Consider the following 20,010-nt stretch of genomic DNA (forward strand, 5'->3'; position numbering starts at 1 on the left):
AAGTACATTGAAGTTTTTTTGCTTGAATTCGTTATCAATGAATGTCCACTTTAGTTGTTTAACAATACAATAATTGGTAATTACGTAGCTGCCGAAATTTCACGTAACAGTCCCCAACAAACATGTAGTGGTCATACTTGGTATTAATTTTATCTTATAATATGGAACCCGACAGGAATTCTTGGTAATTACGTAGCTGCCGAAATTTCACGTAACAGTCCCCAACAAACATGTAGTGGTCATACTTGGTATTAATTTTATCTTATAATATGGAACCCGACAGGAATTCTTGGTAATTACGTAGCTGCCGAAATTTCACGTAACAGTCCCCAACAAAAAATGTAGTGGTCATACTTGGTATTAATTTTATCTTATAATATGGAACCCGACAGGAATTCTTGGTAATTACGTAGCTGCCGAAATTTCACGTAACAGTCCCCAACAAAAAATGTAGTGGTCATACTTGGTATTAATTTTATCTTATAATATGGAACCCGACAGGAATTCTTGGTAATTACGTAGCTGCCGAAATTACGCTGAGCCCCACACGTAACAGTCCTCAACAATACATGCAGTGGTCGTACTTATTTTATCTTTTAATATAGAACCGACAGGAATAGTTATTAATTATGTAACTGCCGAAATTACGCATAGCCCAACACGTACAGTACTCAACAATACAGGAGCCCAACACGTTCCCCACAATTCCCCAACAATGCATTATAGTGGTGCATTATACTTTTTATTATTTCTTCCAACATGGCACCCGACTCGAATCCCTGTTGTGGCTTTCATTGTATAGAAAATACAAGTGCTGTTTATATTATTGGACATTTTCGATATCAGAAGAAGAAAAAAATAAAATTTGAAATTCAGTCATGCACGTTGCTGAGAAAATACGACTAGAGCAGCCCTTGCCAAAATAGTCTGATGGTGGCTTTAACGTTTCAATCAGCTCTCTACAACCCGTACCGAACGCTGTTGTTGATTTTGCTATTGGCCTCTGGTCAGTCGTAGGTGGTTGGTCGACGAATGCAGACCTATTGTGACCTGTATTCTGTAGTCCGGTTTTAATAATGTGTGTTGTGTTTAGTTTTTTATTAAGTGAATGTTTTAGTGTTAGTGAAGTTGACACACAACATGGTGGTTGTGATTCCTGACTTACGCGTGTCACAACGCTCTGGTATGATTTATTTATTTTAACCTAGTTTGTAATTACGTGTTAGGTTAGTTATTGACCTGAAGAAGAGATCAGATTGCAGATCTCGAAACGTAGTGTTACTGATTTTTTGTATCACTGAACGATGGCAAATGTCCGGTAAATCCTGTTTCCTTCACTGTTGCCAAGTTTATATGTATGCAAAATTACTGATCCGTCTCAACATCAGGGAACAACTGATATTCAGCAGCGATATGGCAACACCGCATCAAATGTCATAGGACTATTTTGGTGCGGCCTGCTCTAGTTAGAATGCAGCAGCATTCTATAACGCTTTGTCACAGATGTAAAACTGTTTTCGTTCATAGTAATGTGGGAGCGCAAAGTTTAATTTTGTTTTAATCTACATCACAATTTAAAAGCCAAACTAAAAAAGATTTTGATACAAATACGCTCTTTTTTATTACCAAATCCTTTTATAGAATTATGTTGGTCGGATGGAAAGAGTAATAGCGAAGGTTTCCTATTGAATTGGATTTGTACTTCCTTCAATAGTTGGCTGAACTTATTGTCTGATATGTCAGGGTTAATATTATGGAAGACAAATTCGACAGTTAATTTGTATGTTTAATTGGATATTGACAACAAATCAGAAATTACATTCACCTCGTTCTTGAAATTTTGATAGTAACATACAAAAAAAAAATACATTAAGGTCAACTTGAAATGCAAGTTTTTCACGGTAAATGATTCTAGTGAATTTATTCCAGTGAAATTCTACTTTTTTTAAATAAGAGCAAAATGTTTTTCACATTTCGTTAAAATGAAATATAATTATAGACGAAGAAGCGCCGTTTCTAGGTGTGATTGCTAAACCGGTTGGAGGTAAAAAGGTACAACAGTGTCATTTCATTTACTTGGCCACAGTGCCAAAAGCAATACGTTTTTGGACCCAGGCATGTTTAAATAGTCGAGAATAGTAACAAAAACGTAGCCTTAAATAACTTACTCTACTGTATAGTGGAACACGAGTTGAACAACTGTTCGAACATGGTTTCACGTGCCCTTCTGGCAGCTTGCATTCATGTTCAAAGTGAATGAACTTTCTTCACGCAAGCGTCTATTTATTAATAATATTTCCCTCTATAAAGATGTAGATAACAATAAGTGAGTCAGTTAAATTTACATACATGTAGGCTACCGCATGATTTTATAACTTCGATTCAAAATTAAAATTCAAAACATATAAATTGACCATGATGGTAATTGTTTCCTCAGACACAAAAATAGTAGAATATGTCACCTCTGGAGGTTGAGTTTAAGCGTGTCAAGCTACGAAAAATATCTGAGAAAACTTGTATTTTCATATTTTTAACCCTTTTCGACGTCCACTAGATTTAGCACGGCTGACAAACTATTTCTTTCGAGGGGGAAATTTCACTTTTGTTTTTAAGAAAGCCAGGTTGTATGCTATTCAATGCAATTTAGCTCTCGGGGTCCTGACTAATACGTACGCTTTATAAGGGCCTATTTTACTCTTAGATTGGGCGTTTTTTTTTTATTTTTTTTTTTTTATTTTATTTTTTTTTATTTTAAAAACATACTTTGTAACCAATGATACCAATATGACTAGAAAATATTGCAGGGAGATCCTTGGTCATCCGATACTTGATAAAGACAAATGGTAGTTCATTCCTGGAATATATAGAAAATGAATCCAAGCACCCCTAGCAAATTTGCTTATTTTGTTTCATCTATGTCACAATGCATTTCTTATATTCCAGAAACTATGTAAAAATAACTTATCAAGTTACAACATACTCATAACTAAACACTAATGATAATTATACATTATTATTAATTTAAATTATTATCATTGCCACATTTATTTGATGTTATACTATTCATTGTTATTTATTCATAGTTTATTTAATTGTTTTTTTGTTAGACACTTTACAAATTATTTGTCTATGGTAAATAAATATGTGGATCCTCCTGTTTTTGCATTGTTTATTCGTCTTGTATTTTAAATAAAATTATATTGTTTCTCTATGTGTATATGTATTATTTTTAAACACATTGACGTTGGTTACATAAATAAATAACAATAAAATGACAAATCTGCTTTTTCATTGGCCAGTGTGGGTTCAACTTGAAGGTATAAACCGGCCGGAAGTAAACCCTGTGGGGGTAACATTGAATAATATTATTTAATTTAATGTAGACTTTCATTGATAGTGATCATAATCTTGCAACATGAAAGGCAATACGGGTTTATGTTGTATAAATACCACATCACATTGCTTTCCATGGTCCTTCCCTGTGGATTATTATTATTGGCTGAGCGTCAGTGAAGCACTCTCGGGGCGGGAAAAATGTAATTTGTGTCTGTCTGTCTGTACGATATCGCTAGAGATAACTGGCATATACACTTACATTTTTCAATGGTTCTTCATTTCTATATAGGCAACATCGAGCAAGTCATTCCATTGAATTTGGGAGAGCCTTATCGAACATTTTCACTTTGCTGATATTGGCAACCATAGTGACAACGAGCAAAATCGCAGAAAGAATAAATATACACACACACTGAGTATAATCATATAGGATTTTAACATGTGACATATTACCATATATGTAGCGTAATGAAATGAGCAATAGGCGTATAATTTTGCATGCAATCCTGGGAAACCTGTTACGTGACATGTGGTGCAGCTTACTCGTATCTGGTACACAAATGCAGATAACATTTAATTGCAGAGGATACCAATATTATTGCTATTCCATCGTGGTTTATTTCTTACAAAGTGAAGCCCACATCTTATAAATTTTCACGATAATATTTGTGAATGGAACATTCAATTAAGTAGTTACTACAGCTTTTAGTGAATGAGCATTTCTTACATTCCTGAGTGCATTTTTTTGGGCAGCATCTGTAGTCCAGCTTGTATCTGAACGAGACACGTGTGGAAATGTTCACAGCCTTTCCACAGTGCTATATTCATTCAAGCCCATGCTGAATTCAGATTTTCAAATGGAAATAGTGAGAGCGATAGAAATTACTAACCTAGAAAGTTTTAATGCATCCATATACCATTATTATTTATATAATAAAAAGAACATCTTCCTAAAATACTTAATATTTATAATTTAATTCTGACTTTTTGTTCCCTGTCCATGTAGCTAAATTCGAACCCAACTTGGTACTGTATACGGAAATAAAAGATGCTTTAAATTTCACGTTATATCAATCAGCCCATGCAATTTTTTAATATACAGAAATATTTAGCAATTATTATCTATGTTGAAGTTAATTTTCACAGTGAGTTCACGGTTAAAACAGTTTACTTCACCTAGAAATAAATACTACTACCGAATGATTTTGGAATAATATAGCAATCCCGGAATGTATGTATGCTTCATGCTGCAGTTTTGACAGTTTTATATTATTTATCAATTAAATTGATCTATTTACTAATCTAAATCATTTTAACCATCATGAAGTTGTCAGACTTCCATTATACCTAGACCTTTTTGTATGTGATTTTATCTGGTTGTATACGGATTACATCGCTTTCATGCTAAATCATGCAGAATCGTTACTCTCTTCTTCCAATAATATTTTAGAACTTGTTAGCTTCACGGTTTCTTTGCATCTTTGTTGTGTGCAGAATTAAGAACGCTGTTCCTATAACACTCCTACTAAATCTGTCATGGCTTCACTTTACACACCACTGATCTGTTTCGTCTGTTTGATTATTATTTATTCATTAAAATTCCTCTATCATAAAAATATGAACTGCTTGTTTGATATATCTAAACCATAATTTATGCTCTACAGGCGTTGTCCTCCAAGAACTATTCTTTGCCATGCGATATTGCCTAGGGGATATTAGAAATTTGCATTTATTACGTTATTATTAGTTTATTTACAAATATATCTGGGGATTCAAATATATTCCCATTGCGGCTTGTTGACAATAAGTTGACAATAGTCATACAGTAAATAGAGATGTTTTGTGCCATAGTTATTGTCGTTTACAATGAATAGCCTAATATTGAGGGCTACATATCTATATATATAAAAATGAAACTGTTCGTGTGTAACAGCATCACTCACAAACGGCTGGACGGATTCGCCTAATTTTTTTTTTTAATTTGTTCGTCTTGATCTGTAGAAGGTTATAGGATACTTTTTATCCCTTTCCCGATTCAGGATTCCGCCCCACTGGTTACAGAAATACCCGTAAGAAATGCATTGCAGCAAACATATGTTATTAAGTGAAAGAGTCTTTTCAAATTTTTAATCAGCTGTTCTTTGTAAACATATATAATGCGACAAAAAATATATTTATATATAAATTTCTTTACACTTATAGTTTTAAAGCATAGAGTAAGCTTAAGAGAAACGACAAATTTTGTTTAAAACTGTTTCTGCAATCATAATATATAAAAATGAATGTTTGTGTGTTTGTCCTTTATAGACTCAGAAACTATTGGACCGATCACTATGAAAATTTGTATTTTTCTATGTAGAAGGTTTATACGCAATGCCCATTGATGTAACTAACCACCAGGCTGTACTGCAAGATATAAAAGTTATCAAAGCGCCTGCACATTATAAATTGCAATTACAACACAGTAGTTACGTATATTAAAATATCCAAACACTATTTGAAGGCAAAGAAATATACGGGCAAAGCTTAAGAGACGCGTGCGAAGCCGCGGGAAACAGCTAGTTCTGTTTTAAATTCATGTTTAAACATGACTTGGAGTTTTTATTTTGCTAGATTCGGTTTACAACTGTGGTGTGTCCATAGAAATATATAGAAATAGTGTTATTATTTCAAACAGTTCTTAAATGTGATAAAATATTTTACGTGATACCGATATTTGATCCATTTTCAATTAATTATTTGGGGCACTTTTTTATCTAAAATTCGCCGCCCATATGAGAAATCTTTTGTCTAAATTCCATTCTCAACTTTAAATTGGTGATATTTTTGTAGTTTTGTGGTACTGACACCTTTTGGCTGTTAAAACGGATCCTTCATAACTTTACTAACTTATTTAAAAAAAGCCTTGTCTTTTATAAAGAACTTTCGAGTACAGCATTCTTGTTACAGTGTAAAAGCTTAAGATTTGCTACCTTTCCACTTGGAAGGATGGAAGGAGCTCCCGATAGTTTTACTGGTACCCCTATACTAGACAGTTGAACAGAATAACGAGCGAAGTGAATATACAGTATTGCATATGCTGGCGTTGGCTCCTCCTCTTGCCAACGTACCAGTGCCAGATGTTGCTCCATATGTCAGACTGAAGCTGGCCTATAGTGTCCTCATAACTGTCATCTCACTGGCAAAACTCCTCATGTCCTCTTCAATTCTACACCATAACTAACCAACTTGAAATTTCAGCTTCTAAGAAATACTAAGGTCAACATTTAAATGTGATAGCGGTAAAATAACTGTAATTTTTTACTCTCCTTAGCACATTTCGTGGCTGTGGGCAAATACAGTGTTTTCGTTGAAAGATATCAAATTCATGTTATACACACTTAACGAATAGTAAACACATAGGGTGTTGGAAGGAGACGCAGTGGATTATTTTTAATTTCTCTACTCCTGCCTTAAAATAGGACTTAAGAAGTGTAAAGTATATAAGGTTAATACATAGTTCATTTCAAATTATTTATTGTTTGAGCATTCTAAAATTAGCCTAAAAACGTACATGAATAGTTGAGTTGTGTAAGTAAATACGATTTTCTTTAACCATCGGCAAAAATACTTTATTTTATTTTATAAAATTACGTTATATATCTAATTAATTCAAAATATATCTTTAAAACTTGTTATTTTATTAAAATATAAAACAACAATACTTAACGAGTAAGGTTCTCCATTGTGAGATAAGATAAGACGGAGGAATGGGTGCTGGAGATAGCTTATCTTTCTTTGCCCTGTGTTCAATCGACTTGTGAACAGAATAGTGGTGAGTTCTACTGGAATATTTGACTTGTCCTTCAAACTTCAAGTCAGAAACTCAGTTTGTCTTTAGGGTATCTTTATTCTTACAGTATACTGAATAATGTCAAGTTATTTTCCAGTATATTTAGACTACTAGGTTGTGGACAGTGAGTGATTTGATTTTGATTCAGGTTTGTGTGCACACAGTCTTGCTTGATTTTATACAGGACATTTCACCTCGCATCTTCTCTTCATTCTGAGGTCTTGAATTCGTCCACCTGTCTTATTGTTATTTTTATTCAATTTTCTACATTAGACCAAATTATTTTATTTGAGTCTTTTACACGGGACTCATATTTTTTCAGTTTTATTTCATTTGAAGATTTTACGTAGAATTTCCGATTTTCTCGTACCATAAGATGGAAATTTATCTCAAATAGTTTAGTTATTTGTTATCAGTAATAACGATGTTAAACTGTATACATTAATTTTTCATAACAGCCAAGATTATTATTTTACAGTATAATTCAATTCAATAGTTTAGTTTTTAATTAATTAAATACTTATTTATCTTTTGGCATCAAAAACAAAAACATAATTTTTTACTTTCATTTTGACCATACATTTATATGATTTAATATAGGTATGTGTGAAGTTATCAGACAGTTCTAGGTTGCCAAAATTTAAGTCGTCAGATATTACACTAGAAAGTTGCAAAAAATAATAAATGAAATTTACTAATCAATTGTACAGTTTAAACATAAACAATTCTTTACTATGCACTAGAAATTGTATTACACATTTACATATTATCAGGAATTTCTTTTGTTTAAGGTTGTTTCGTTATTGACGATGGAGAATCTAAAAGGATATAAGGTTTCGAGCATTTGTCGTTGTTATATGTTTAAAAAATAAAAATATCCAACAAGACGTGTGAAAACATTTAAAAAACATACGAGTCCATTGAGGTCAGAATAAGCACAAACCATAGTCACTTCACAAAACAGGTGCATTGATTAGAGATCAGGTCTTTCACAGATATGTATTTCAGATATATCTGAGATACCATTCTCTTTTCCTACGACGTTGGTGACACGGGTGCGTTTGGCATCTGGGACATAGAAAATATAGTGGAGATATAGCGCTATTAATAGACACAACAACCAAAACACTGGGTCGATTGTAGGAAGACGTCATAGCACGCCAAGAGAGCGACTGAGACATTGCTGATGGACAGAAGAGAATTGTGATGTGGACCTCTGTCAGAGTTTGGCACTGGGTCTTTGTGTTGAAAATAGCATAGAAGATTGACGATTTTCTTGCAACTGATGCTTCCACGTCGAAAAATGGTAAAAACACCACTAAATAAAAATACAGGTAGTTAAATTCATTAGTCCCCTCATAAATGTTTCGGTGTTGGGTACCTCATTTTCACAATGGTTATCTTACATTTATGATGATTTAGTTATCTCTTAAATACATACTAAAGCCATAATTTTTCACACGTTCTCAAGGCAACAGATTTATGAAATTTATAAACTGACAATTTGTAACAAAACGTTCTCCTGATAGTACCTTATTGGCTGAGTTCTATCGAAGCCTATCTATCACTCGGGTGGTAGAAAAATTCACTTCTGTATGTCTGTCTGCACGATATCTCACGAAAATGCTGACCTATAGACTTTAAATTTTGCATGAAGCTCCACTTCAACATCGATTTTGATGATGGTGTATGTTGAACCACGGAATATGGTTGAGCTTCAGCGAAGATTTTCACATTGGTCTTATTGGTAACATTAATGGATACCAGAAACTCGTAGAATAAACCAATTTGTGAACAAACAAATACATTCATTTGACGTTTTATCGTGTAATACATATAATCACTATATTTAAAAACCACAACAACCGATAATAAAAACTTATTATTTTGTGAGGCCTATCGACAGCAAGGGCGTCTTCATCAAAGGTTGTGTTTACTTTTGTGAAGTGTGACAGTCTTAGTGATAGGCTGCCGAAAGGCCTATTAAAATATAATAAGTATTGGCTATTGTGATTTTTAATACAATGGTGAAAGTATTTGGAGTTTGTTTTCTCAATTCAGGTTTTGAGAGCCAAAATTACTTGGGGGTAACCTTCCAAAACTAAATGCAAAGATTGATATAGCAGAAGACACAGGAAAATCATTACTCCGGTCGTACAAAACAAGCTAATACAGTTTGTCAAACTGCAGCAGTGCTTGTACAGCGCAATTAATTCTTTGGCAAAATATTGAAGATACTAACCTTTTAAGGAGATACAATCATATGCCTTTTATGGGTCTTTACTATACAAGTGGACCAATTAAAATGTGCCACAACTATTAACTATGTGTTCTTGAATATAGATAGAAGACGCTGTGGGTGGAATTTGTTTCTACACTTTGTACACAAGGAAGCCAAGTATATGTAACTCGATGAACCAAAGATCGCGCTAGTGTCGACGATTAGAACGGTTCAAAGCTCAGTTCCGTCGCAATTCCGCTTGAGTCCGCTAGTAGTTAAATTATTTGCGTCACAACTGATGGTATCGCTTGTCTTCTCTATGTACAATTTATATATATATCTAGATTATACTTTTATTAAGTTCACTGAAGTGGACATAATTAATTCGATATTGGAATATGTTTAACCAAAGTTAACCTCCTAAAATAGTTTTGGAAATCAAAAGTTAACTGAAGTGTCCATAATTGATTCGAATTGGAATATCGCAAACCAACGTTAATATCCTAAAATAGTTTTGGAAATCCTAAGTTACGATAGTATTAAACAATAAAACACGAGTTGTAGTGAACTCTTGAAGTTCGACACCATCAACCATCAATCTGAAAATGAATTTGACCTCCAATAATTACAGGCATTTAAGCCTTTTCAAAAGCATTTATCACAATAAGGTAATAGCAAATATGGTACAAAAAACATGGAACTTGTGTAAAATGAAGTATTGAAGATTACAAATACAATAAAAACCGAGCTAAACCCTAATATGCTATTACGTAAAAATCACATCCATTTGACCATATTTACTAAAATTGGCCTACTCTCCAAAAATGTCTTTTGAAAAAGTATATAAAAATTGAATTGTTATTTTTACCGATGTATCAATACGAGTATGTTACTGTTTGTATAATTTGAACGTATCCTGTGATATTGTTACTTTCTCAACTTTTTAAAATAAGGTGATTAAATTAATTTATACCAAAATGACGTGCCACGTGACTATATTAACAACATTTGCCTAGTAAAAAAACAAATGATTTGAAAAGCTACCTTACTTTACTTGCAAATTAATTGGCATTTTTACATACAAACAATATATATGCATAAAAAATATATTATATTATTTTATAAGTTATATATATAAAATGTATATATTATATATATGTATATATATATATATATATATATATATATATATATATATATATTCAAATGAGGAGTGAGACATCTACACCTCGTTTTAATATTAAAAATTAAAATTTCCTTAATTATTGCTATGACTGGTATATCATATAGTACATATACAAATCTCGTGTCACGGTGTTTGTGGTTGTACTCCTCCGAAACGACCTACCGATTTGTATGTATTTTTATCTGTATACTTGGTAGGTATAAGAACAGGTCGTTAAGTATATTTTATACCACTAGGTGATCAGGGTGTCCCTTTCGTGAAAAATTTTCAAAATGTTAACAAATTGAAGAAACACTGAGAACAATCATTAAATAATTTTACAGTGACACCAACACATTTGATAAAATCACTGGTGGATTGGTTTGTAAGATTTTCATTACGTTCGTCTGGTCCTTATATTAAATAAAATTAAGCTTCATATGTACATTCAAAAAGTCAACTTTTGAGGTGCAATCTTAAATATATTATTATCGTATTGCAGAAACATTTGGGACCTGTTACCTCAATTCACTGCTCAAAAATGATTATTTATTCATGTTAATTGCCAATTACAGACTCAAGTTTCACGTCTGCATTTAAGGTAATGTAATAATGTATTGTAATAACTGTAATGTTTAAACTTACTCTCACAGTAGCGTAAAGATGTGTATACCCTACGCTATACCAGTTGGATTCACAATGTCACTTGACTACATACCAGCTTTAGACTAAATCTGTGTTATGGCATGACAAACAGATCTGCGCATTAATAGGATCGCAATGAATCCCTTGATGCATTCGGCCGTGAACTGAATAATTCTCTTTGGATGAGACAACATAATTTCGGACATTTAACATTTGACAATACCATAATTTTGACGATTCTTCAATACATGTAACTTACTCTACATAAGTAATGTCTAATTACATTTTTAGTTTGAAACAAGTAAATCATTAAAGAATCTTACACTCATACCGAAGCGAAAATTTCAAATGTTTAAACACCAGTAAGAGTCATAGACTTTTCTTAAAATTTTAACACCTTAAGATTGTAATTTAAGAATAAATTTTTGATGAGTTAAAAAAGGTTGATTATAAACAGACAAGATGTCAGAGTAACAAAGAAACGTACAATTTACAAAATTACAAGTTATCACTGCGGTGTTTATGATCTGAAAAAAAAAAAAACAAATATGGAATCAATTAAAGAAATATTTAAAACATTAAATTTAGTATCTATCTAGCATTAAACTATTTGTAATGAAAAAGTGGCTTGCTAGTTTAGTAGATCAAATTGCTTGGATCCTGGGGAAGTTGCGCTTTCCTGGTGTGACGCACATCAGCTCAGGCGAGTAAGCAGAATATACGATGGGGGGGGGGGTGAGTGGGCGGTAAAGGGAGGGTGACATTGGTGGGGTGTTTCTGACTCAATCGAGCGGGAATGTAAGTCGATAAACCAATCTTGCAAAGTGCTGATGTTTCACTAAGCAACTATGTTTCCCTCATTAAAACCACGTAAAGTAAACTTATAAAAAGTTTGAAATTATTAAATTATTAGTACCATCCGCCAATACTGGTTAAATATATAACTTTTATTACAAATTATTTCGTTATACCTCACATAAGCGGTAAAGTAACGAACCTTTTGAAGAAGTTGCATTTTAGTGTAGCATATTAAATTTGGCCCTGACATTTATTAGGCTAACATCCGTGAAATCTTTGTAAATCCGTAAATCCGTAGTAAATTTGTCCATGCCGTATATTAATTCAAAAGCTCACATTGAAGTAGTTGTAAATCCATAATACATTTATTTGTTCATGACCTTTAGCGATTCGTATGCTAACAATGAAGCCATCGTAAATCCATAATAAATTTGTCCATGCCGTATATTAATTCAAAGGCTCACAGTGAAGTAGTTGTAAATCCATAATACATTTATTTGTTCATGACCTTTAGCGATTCGTATGCTAACAATGAAGCCATCGTCAATCCATAATAAATTTGTCCATGCCGTATATTAATTCAAAGGCTCACAGTGAAGTAGTTGTAAATCCATAATAAATTTGTTCATGACCTTTAGCGATTCGTATGCTAACAATGAAGCCATCGTCAATCCATAATAAATTTGTCCATGCCGTATATTAATTCAAAGGCTCACAGTGAAGTAGTTGTAAATCCATAATAAATTTGTTCATGACCTTTAGCGATTCGTATGCTAACAATGAAGCCATCGTAAATCCATAATAAATTTGTCCATGCCGTATATTAATTCAAAGGCTCACAGTGAAGTAGTTGTAAATCCATAATAAATTTGTTTATGACCTTTAGCGATTCGTATGCTAACAATGAAGCCATCGTCAATCCATAATAAATTTGTCCATGCCGTATATTAATTCAAAGGCTCACAGTGAAGTAGTTGTAAATCCATAATAAATTTGTTCATGACCTTTAGCGATTCGTATGCTAACAATGAAGCCATCGTAAATCCATAATAAATTTGTCCATGCCGTATATTAATTCAAAGGCTCACAGTGAAGTAGTTGTAAATCCATAATAAATTTGTTCATGACCTTTAGCGATTCGTACGCTAACAATGAAGCCATCGTAAATCCATAATAAATTTGTCCATGCCGTATATTAATTCAAAGGCTCACAGTGAAGTAGTTGTAAATCCATAATAAATTTGTTTATGACCTTTAGCGATTCGTATGCTAACAATGAAGCCATCGTCAATCCATAATAAATTTGTCCATGCCGTATATTAATTCAAAGGCTCACAGTAAAGTAGTTGTAAATCCTTGTCCATAACCTATAGCAATTCTCAGGCTAACAGAGAAGTTTTAAATCCATAACGAATTTGAAGTTCTGCTATATTTTATCCAACCTCGTATGGCACGTGTATCATCTACAGAATGTATACACAAATATTTCGGACATAATTAATATTTTGGGCAAGGCATTTTGTGTATAGATTTTGCTTATGTTTCAGAAACTAATACGTGTCCGGAAATGGTTATTTCGAATTTCAAATTATTACAGTAAATTAGAACACTTGAATAGTCAACTTTTGAATAGATGTCTCATAATATATACTAATCATATTAAGAGGGTCAAGTTGAAATTTTATTTTTCATTTTCGATTTAAATTTGAAACGCTACTGTTAAAATTTAGTTGATTAACCAATCATTATAGATTGTTTCAGTTCGTTTGATTTCTAAGTGTTATACAATAACAGGAATAATAATAAACCTATTAAAATATTAATCACACAAAATATTTGTTAAATGTTTTAAGATGGCATGTCCAATATTTTAATATTATAGATTTATCCATTACATGAGAATACTGAGGACGATAGTGAAGTCAGCTTAATGATTCTGTCTCATCACATAAAGCTGGTCCTTGACTTATCGATTACATGTCAATCTTAGAAACCCCTTTTGTTGTCGTATTCATGTCATTGTAGACTCTGTCGTCATAGTATAGTGATTACTACCAGAGGAGAATTCGCAAAAACAAGTTTACCTAATTTATGGTTAAAATCTTTATCAAGACTGAGAGAACTTAATAATTTAATTTGTAAATAATTTTGTTTACATTAAAAAAATAAGAATATTACATACAGAAGGCATCATAAAATTTAATTTTCATCCTGTCCCAGTGCACAGGCATTAAGAATATCTTCTGTTACAGAGTGGGAGTGACAAAACAAACGCGTCAGACAGAGAGGTTGGACCTACTGGTCGATATCTCCAGCCTTGTTTGACCTTGACCTGATCAACTGTTGCCACATTTAGACACGAATAATGGAGTCCCGTCGGGTTATCACGAAAACATAGACCTTCCTCAACCTTATCGAAACAGATAACAAGATATCAAAGGTAGGACTCAAGAGTACCAAATGTTTGTGCGTTCCACTGTTTGTGTAATATCAAAGTACTGCACCTTCTAAAACAAATGTGCTTCACGGGTTAATCTTTAAAAATAACAATACCTTATTCTCCTTAATATGGTTGGACGTTTTAAAAATACATTTTACTCGTCAAGGAATTTTATTCCACGCTGTGGGATAGCTTCTCTGATGGTTGAGGATTTTATCACCTGTAATGATAGAGAGTTTGCTATACTATGGCACAGTAGGGTTATTCAACGCAGTAGTTTAGAAGGCGCGCCGGCGCCGTTGTACACCCGTTATGGTCTGCAGAAAGACAACGACCGTTATTATATGAACACCCAGGCAGGGGGAAAGTGCCGCCTTTAGTTTTTTGTAAATGGTCTACAAATCTGTAGGCTCTTGCCCGGAACCGTTTTTTACACCCCTGTTTACTTGGGTGTAGACCCATATGATTGTTTGGTAGCGTGCAAAATTATAGTTTTGAGTAGAATCATAGAGGAATTTCCCCTAAAATGATACTGGTATTATGCGCGCTAGCCTTAGTCGGGATCGAAATAAGAAAGTATAAAAATAGTTGAAAGTACCAATTTATAATTCTTTTCACAAGTCCGTATTCATACATTATACCACTAAATACTAACCGTTAAATTTGGAAGAAAATAACAATGTCAGCAGATGAGATAAAAACTATTTTATTGAAAATAGGACTATCTGTCTCATTTTTTTAGTGTCGTGACAGTTATTTAATGTGACATTAAAAAACTATTGATACCACATATTTTATATTTCTGCTAAAATTAACGGTTTTAACTATGGTTTTCATCAGGCAACAAACAAAATTTGATCTTCCCCTTAGAGTAATTGTAAGGCTGTGACTCTCTGTCCGAGAGGTCACAGGTTCGATTCCCGGGGAGAACAATAACAATTTGCAAATGGATTTTCCCTTATACACGTTTAGAGTAAGAATTATAATGTGATTGATGAAGAATCCACTTTAATATTTACAAGGACCCCCTTCAAATATTTTAAAGTTTTAAATACCTGACTTCAAATAGCTGTTAGTTGCTTTTGTGTTTGTGTGATATTATGATTTGTATAGTTCAGAAGATGTGTAAAATTGTTTTCAAAAGTTAAATTTGTAGGATTGCGAAATAAGTTTCGAGTTTAAAATAACCATAGAGTTCTGTATAACCCAATTACTCCGAGTGTCAATCATGGGTTCGCCACACAATGGACACGCGCCAGGTGCGAATGTCGCAGCCAAAACTCCACAGCTTCTTTGATACTATTTTTACCCGCGCGGTTCCTCTCGCCGATTCACGGAACGGTACTTGGCTGCAAGATGCGTTAGGGAGAGTGCATTTGAGGTTCAAGGCTCAACTCCCGCCGGATCTCGGCTAAATGACTCATGAATTAATTGTCTAATTGTGCTTACACTGTCTGGGAACACGACTGCTGTCATTGTTTGGCTTTGTCTAACTCGTGTGACCCGAATTGAGCTGTGTACTGATTGTTTATTGGACCAGTTCTGTCGGTCATTCCTCCGTATTACCACACATGTCAGCTATTTACAATGCGTCTTATAAATGCTGCGTAGGCCTACCATTCAAAATGTAACCAATATATGATCTTTTCACTAAATTTCAAGGCTTCTCTTTGGAATTGTATCCTTTTAGTAATTACATTTATTTTGAAATTTGTGCTGACTTCATATATTATGGTTAGACAGCCATTGTAACGTAGTCGATTTTGCACAATTGTATTAGTAGTATTTCATATAATTTGGAAAGACTGAATATAATCCAAAATAAAAAAATAACAAGACTAATTGCTAATACTTAGTACGAATTTGAAACGCAATTATATTTAATACTTTTTTATGAATTTTATTCGACAATTATAATTTCTACAATTAAGTTATCTACGAAAATCATTCTCAGATACGGAAGGCCTTTTCTAAAGCTTTGGCAGTAGCAGGAAGCAGTCTTGTGAATCGATTTATGACCTGGAGATTATTTCTTAGATAAGCTTCTAGCTTTGGCAAATACCCACATCGATTTGTGATGGTAATCCAGCCTATCTTTATTGTTTGGCGAACTCATAATTAAATTTACTGCTGACGCTTTAAAATATAGAATATGGACTGAAGATCTAAGAATGTGGATTCTGAACCACATTGACCTTTCTTGTTTCTGTCGATAACTATAGATTTTACAGACTGATAACAAAATAAGTTCACTTACCACGCTACCATCAATATGTAAAGACTGTGTGTGCCCTTTCGTTTCCAAGATCAGATGAACCATATATGATGTGAAAATGACAGCATTTAAAAAATTACATAAAATTAAACAAGAACAATAATAACCAACTTTAAAATGGACTAATATAAAAAAATACAATTCTTCTCCGCTCTTGAAGTTTAAGGCTATTTAATATTTTGGTTTAGACATGTTTATAAGCTGCATCAAACTAGAAGTCTTTTGGCAATAAAACAAAATTGAATACGTTCAGCAGATAATGTTCCTAATAGAAGTAGGCTAATTCTCTCAGTATGGTGTAATATGTAAGATCCTACCATAGTTGTCTAATCCTAGAAACGAGTAGTCTCGAAATTTAATCAAGGCAAAGCCAATTATGGGCACCTGCATAAAAACACAATTCTTACATATTATCTATAAGGTATTCAATATTTGGAACATTAATAATAAGATTGTTTGTTTAATTAATTAATTAAATAAAAAGAGGTTTTCAAATATGCTCAAAACCCGTTATGTGCACAAACACCTAAACCTGTACACGACTATTTAATTCTAAAACAGTTTTTTTTTACATTACTCTACATTGTTTACTAAGAACCTGTTTTACGCCGTTATCAATAAAACTATCCGAGTCAAATATCTTATCACTATGAAGATAACGGCTCGTTCGATCAGTCCTGTAAACTGATGTAGTCCGGTAAAATAAGGATGCAACCTCGGAATGAAAGATAATAAGCTAAACATTTGTATACGTCTTTATTTTGATGGTATAAAACTTACCTCAAAAGTCTCATATAATCACGTGCACGCGTCTTTAGATATTTAAGGTCAAAGTTCACGAAAATCAGTTTTTTGAAAATATCTCGTTTCCCCTACGCTAAATGACTTTGAAGGTGGTAAGAGAAATTGTAGAACGAAACATTCTCTTCAACTTGTGATTGAGCACGTCCTATCAAGATAACTAGCAAATCAATATCTTCTCCTACAATGACAGAAGTAATTTTTTTAAAGTTCAGACTCTGCAATAGCTGTTCCTTCAATGATAACATCACCATCATCTCTGGCTTGTTTTGTAGTGATATTAACAGTTTTTAATTTGTTGATAAGCATGTCTATAAATATTTTTTTATTAGATGAATTCGATAAAAATTTTTCTTGGCTAATTGGCACCTCCATTGTTTCATCAAAGCGGAGTTCGTAAGATTTTGAAACACCAGCAGTTCTTCTTAATTGTTCCATTGCTTTAATGTTCTTAGTGTAGTCTGAGTAACCATCAAATACAACAACGATACTTAACCCATAATGTGTTTGTAAATATTTGACGTATTTATTCAAAATATGAGAGATAGTATCATCTTTATTCCATACAACGCGATGCAAGAGAAATCAACCATCGATGATATAATATTCATATGGTATAATATTCATAGTAATATAATAGTAATATGGAAGAAAAGTATTTCTTTAATATTGTATGTTTGGTAAAAATAAAATAAGTATTATTTAGAGAATATATAATTTATAATTAATATCTATAAATATGGAATATTAAATAATAAATAATAATTAAAATGTAATAATAATGATAATAATAAAAATGTAATAATAATGATAATAATGATAACAATAATAATAGTATTAAGTAATAATAATAATAGTAAGTAAATAATTAACAATATAACTCATTTATTTATTGTATTCTACTGGCTGACTCGCATTATCTTATATACAGGTAAGCGGTCCCCTACTCTTTGCGCTGTATCTCAAAAAGGGATGAGCGTACATAAAATTACTTCAGACAAAAGTTAAAGAGAATGTTTCGTTCTACAATTTCTCTTACCACCTTCAAAGTCATTTAGCGTAGGGGAAACGAGATATTTTCAAAAAACTGATTTTCGTGAACTTTGACCTTAAATATCTAAAGACGCGTACACGTGATTATATGAGACTTTTGAGGTAAGTGTTATACCATCAAAATAAAGACGTATGCACATTTTTAGCTTATTATCTTTCATTCCGAGGTTGCATCCTTATTTTGCCTTATTTTACTGAGTTAATGAGAGAATTTGGTATTGTTGTAATTCCTTTAAATGTCACTGATAAGCCTACTGAAAGTGTATAACCTCTCTAGATAGTTAAAAATCTCAGAGCTCTTACACGGCTGTTATACTCGTAGAGCGTTCTATTTATAAGACGCCTTTGACAATTCACGACAAATACCAAAATAAAAAAAAAGATTAAATTAATATTAATTTAATATGAGTAGCGAAACGTGGTGACAATTATATGTACAGATTAAATTTATTACAATTCAGGCCTTAGGTATTTAAATTTCCTAATATTGACACATTTCACATCAACATAAGTTACATCGTACAACATTATGTTGTGTTATTGTGTAATTCACATTTGCAAAATGCAAAAATGCACAAAAAGTCGCAAAATCCTGTAACAGAAAATGGTTTACACATGTAAAATAACCTAAATCCCAATCGTATCAAAATTATTAGACCAGTCGTTTCGAACACTATATGCTATTAATTTAAGAAAGTATCTTGGAGTTTTAAAACTGTTACTTCATGTACAAAAAATGGATACTGACATTTAAATGGTTAAGAAAAAAGGTCAGTTACAAAATTATTAATGAAAAATATCTTCATTGAGTTCTGACGGTAGCATGTCACGATACACCGAAAGGACTGGTTGGAAAGACGCCTCTGTATCGACCAACCACCTGCTTCTGTGACGTGCATGAGACTATCCTTGAGCAGCTATTCCATTTATCTCCATTTTATTACAATTCAATATACATTCACTTTAAATTTAAACTTTCATGTACCAACTACAACTACAAAATCTAAACAAACGTTTATGAGTCATGCCATCATACTAGGTAAGGCTTCTGGGCCAGCCAACCTTTTATCCGATTATCAAACAAGACAATCTATATGATCAGTTTCAACGTAAATTCTATTTCTACTTTTGAAACTGCCTTTAGACTGGTCTTTTTTCCGGGTAATAAAAAACTGTCTCTGGCTTATTCTGAAGAACATTTTTGAGGATCAACTGTATGTTCTCCCAGAATCATAAGACTGTTTCTAGTGTTCAGGCCAGGAGAAAATGCGAAGCATCCAAGGAGCCTACCTTCAAAAGGAGCTGGTATACTATTGTTATCTCTGTTAGACGCTAGTTATGTTTTTATCTGTCTTAAACCACCACAGTAAGCGTTAGTGAAGTGAAACACTGGAAGGAAGAAGACTGGAAAGAGAAGGACCTATGCAACTGGAAATTTTTGAAA

At 32.8% G+C, this 20,010-nt stretch overlaps 1 protein-coding gene across 2 annotated transcripts in view; it reads right to left on the reverse strand.

The window, feature by feature from the left end:
* Window positions 1–20,010, reverse strand: part of LOC124358265 (proton-coupled amino acid transporter-like protein CG1139) — an 80,145-nt gene that overhangs the window by 52,636 nt on the left and 7,499 nt on the right. The window contains exon 1 of one of the 2 annotated variants that reach the window (XM_046810589.1): window positions 11,200–11,245. The exons of the other annotated variant lie outside the window; for it this stretch is intronic. The gene's annotated coding sequence lies outside the window, so the exon portion shown is untranslated. Of the gene's footprint in view, window positions 1–11,199; window positions 11,246–20,010 lie in introns of those variants that run through there. 2 annotated transcript variants of the gene reach the window in all.

Source organism: Homalodisca vitripennis, chromosome 1, assembly GCF_021130785.1.
Source record: "Homalodisca vitripennis isolate AUS2020 chromosome 1, UT_GWSS_2.1, whole genome shotgun sequence".
NCBI lineage: Eukaryota > Metazoa > Arthropoda > Insecta > Hemiptera > Cicadellidae > Homalodisca > Homalodisca vitripennis.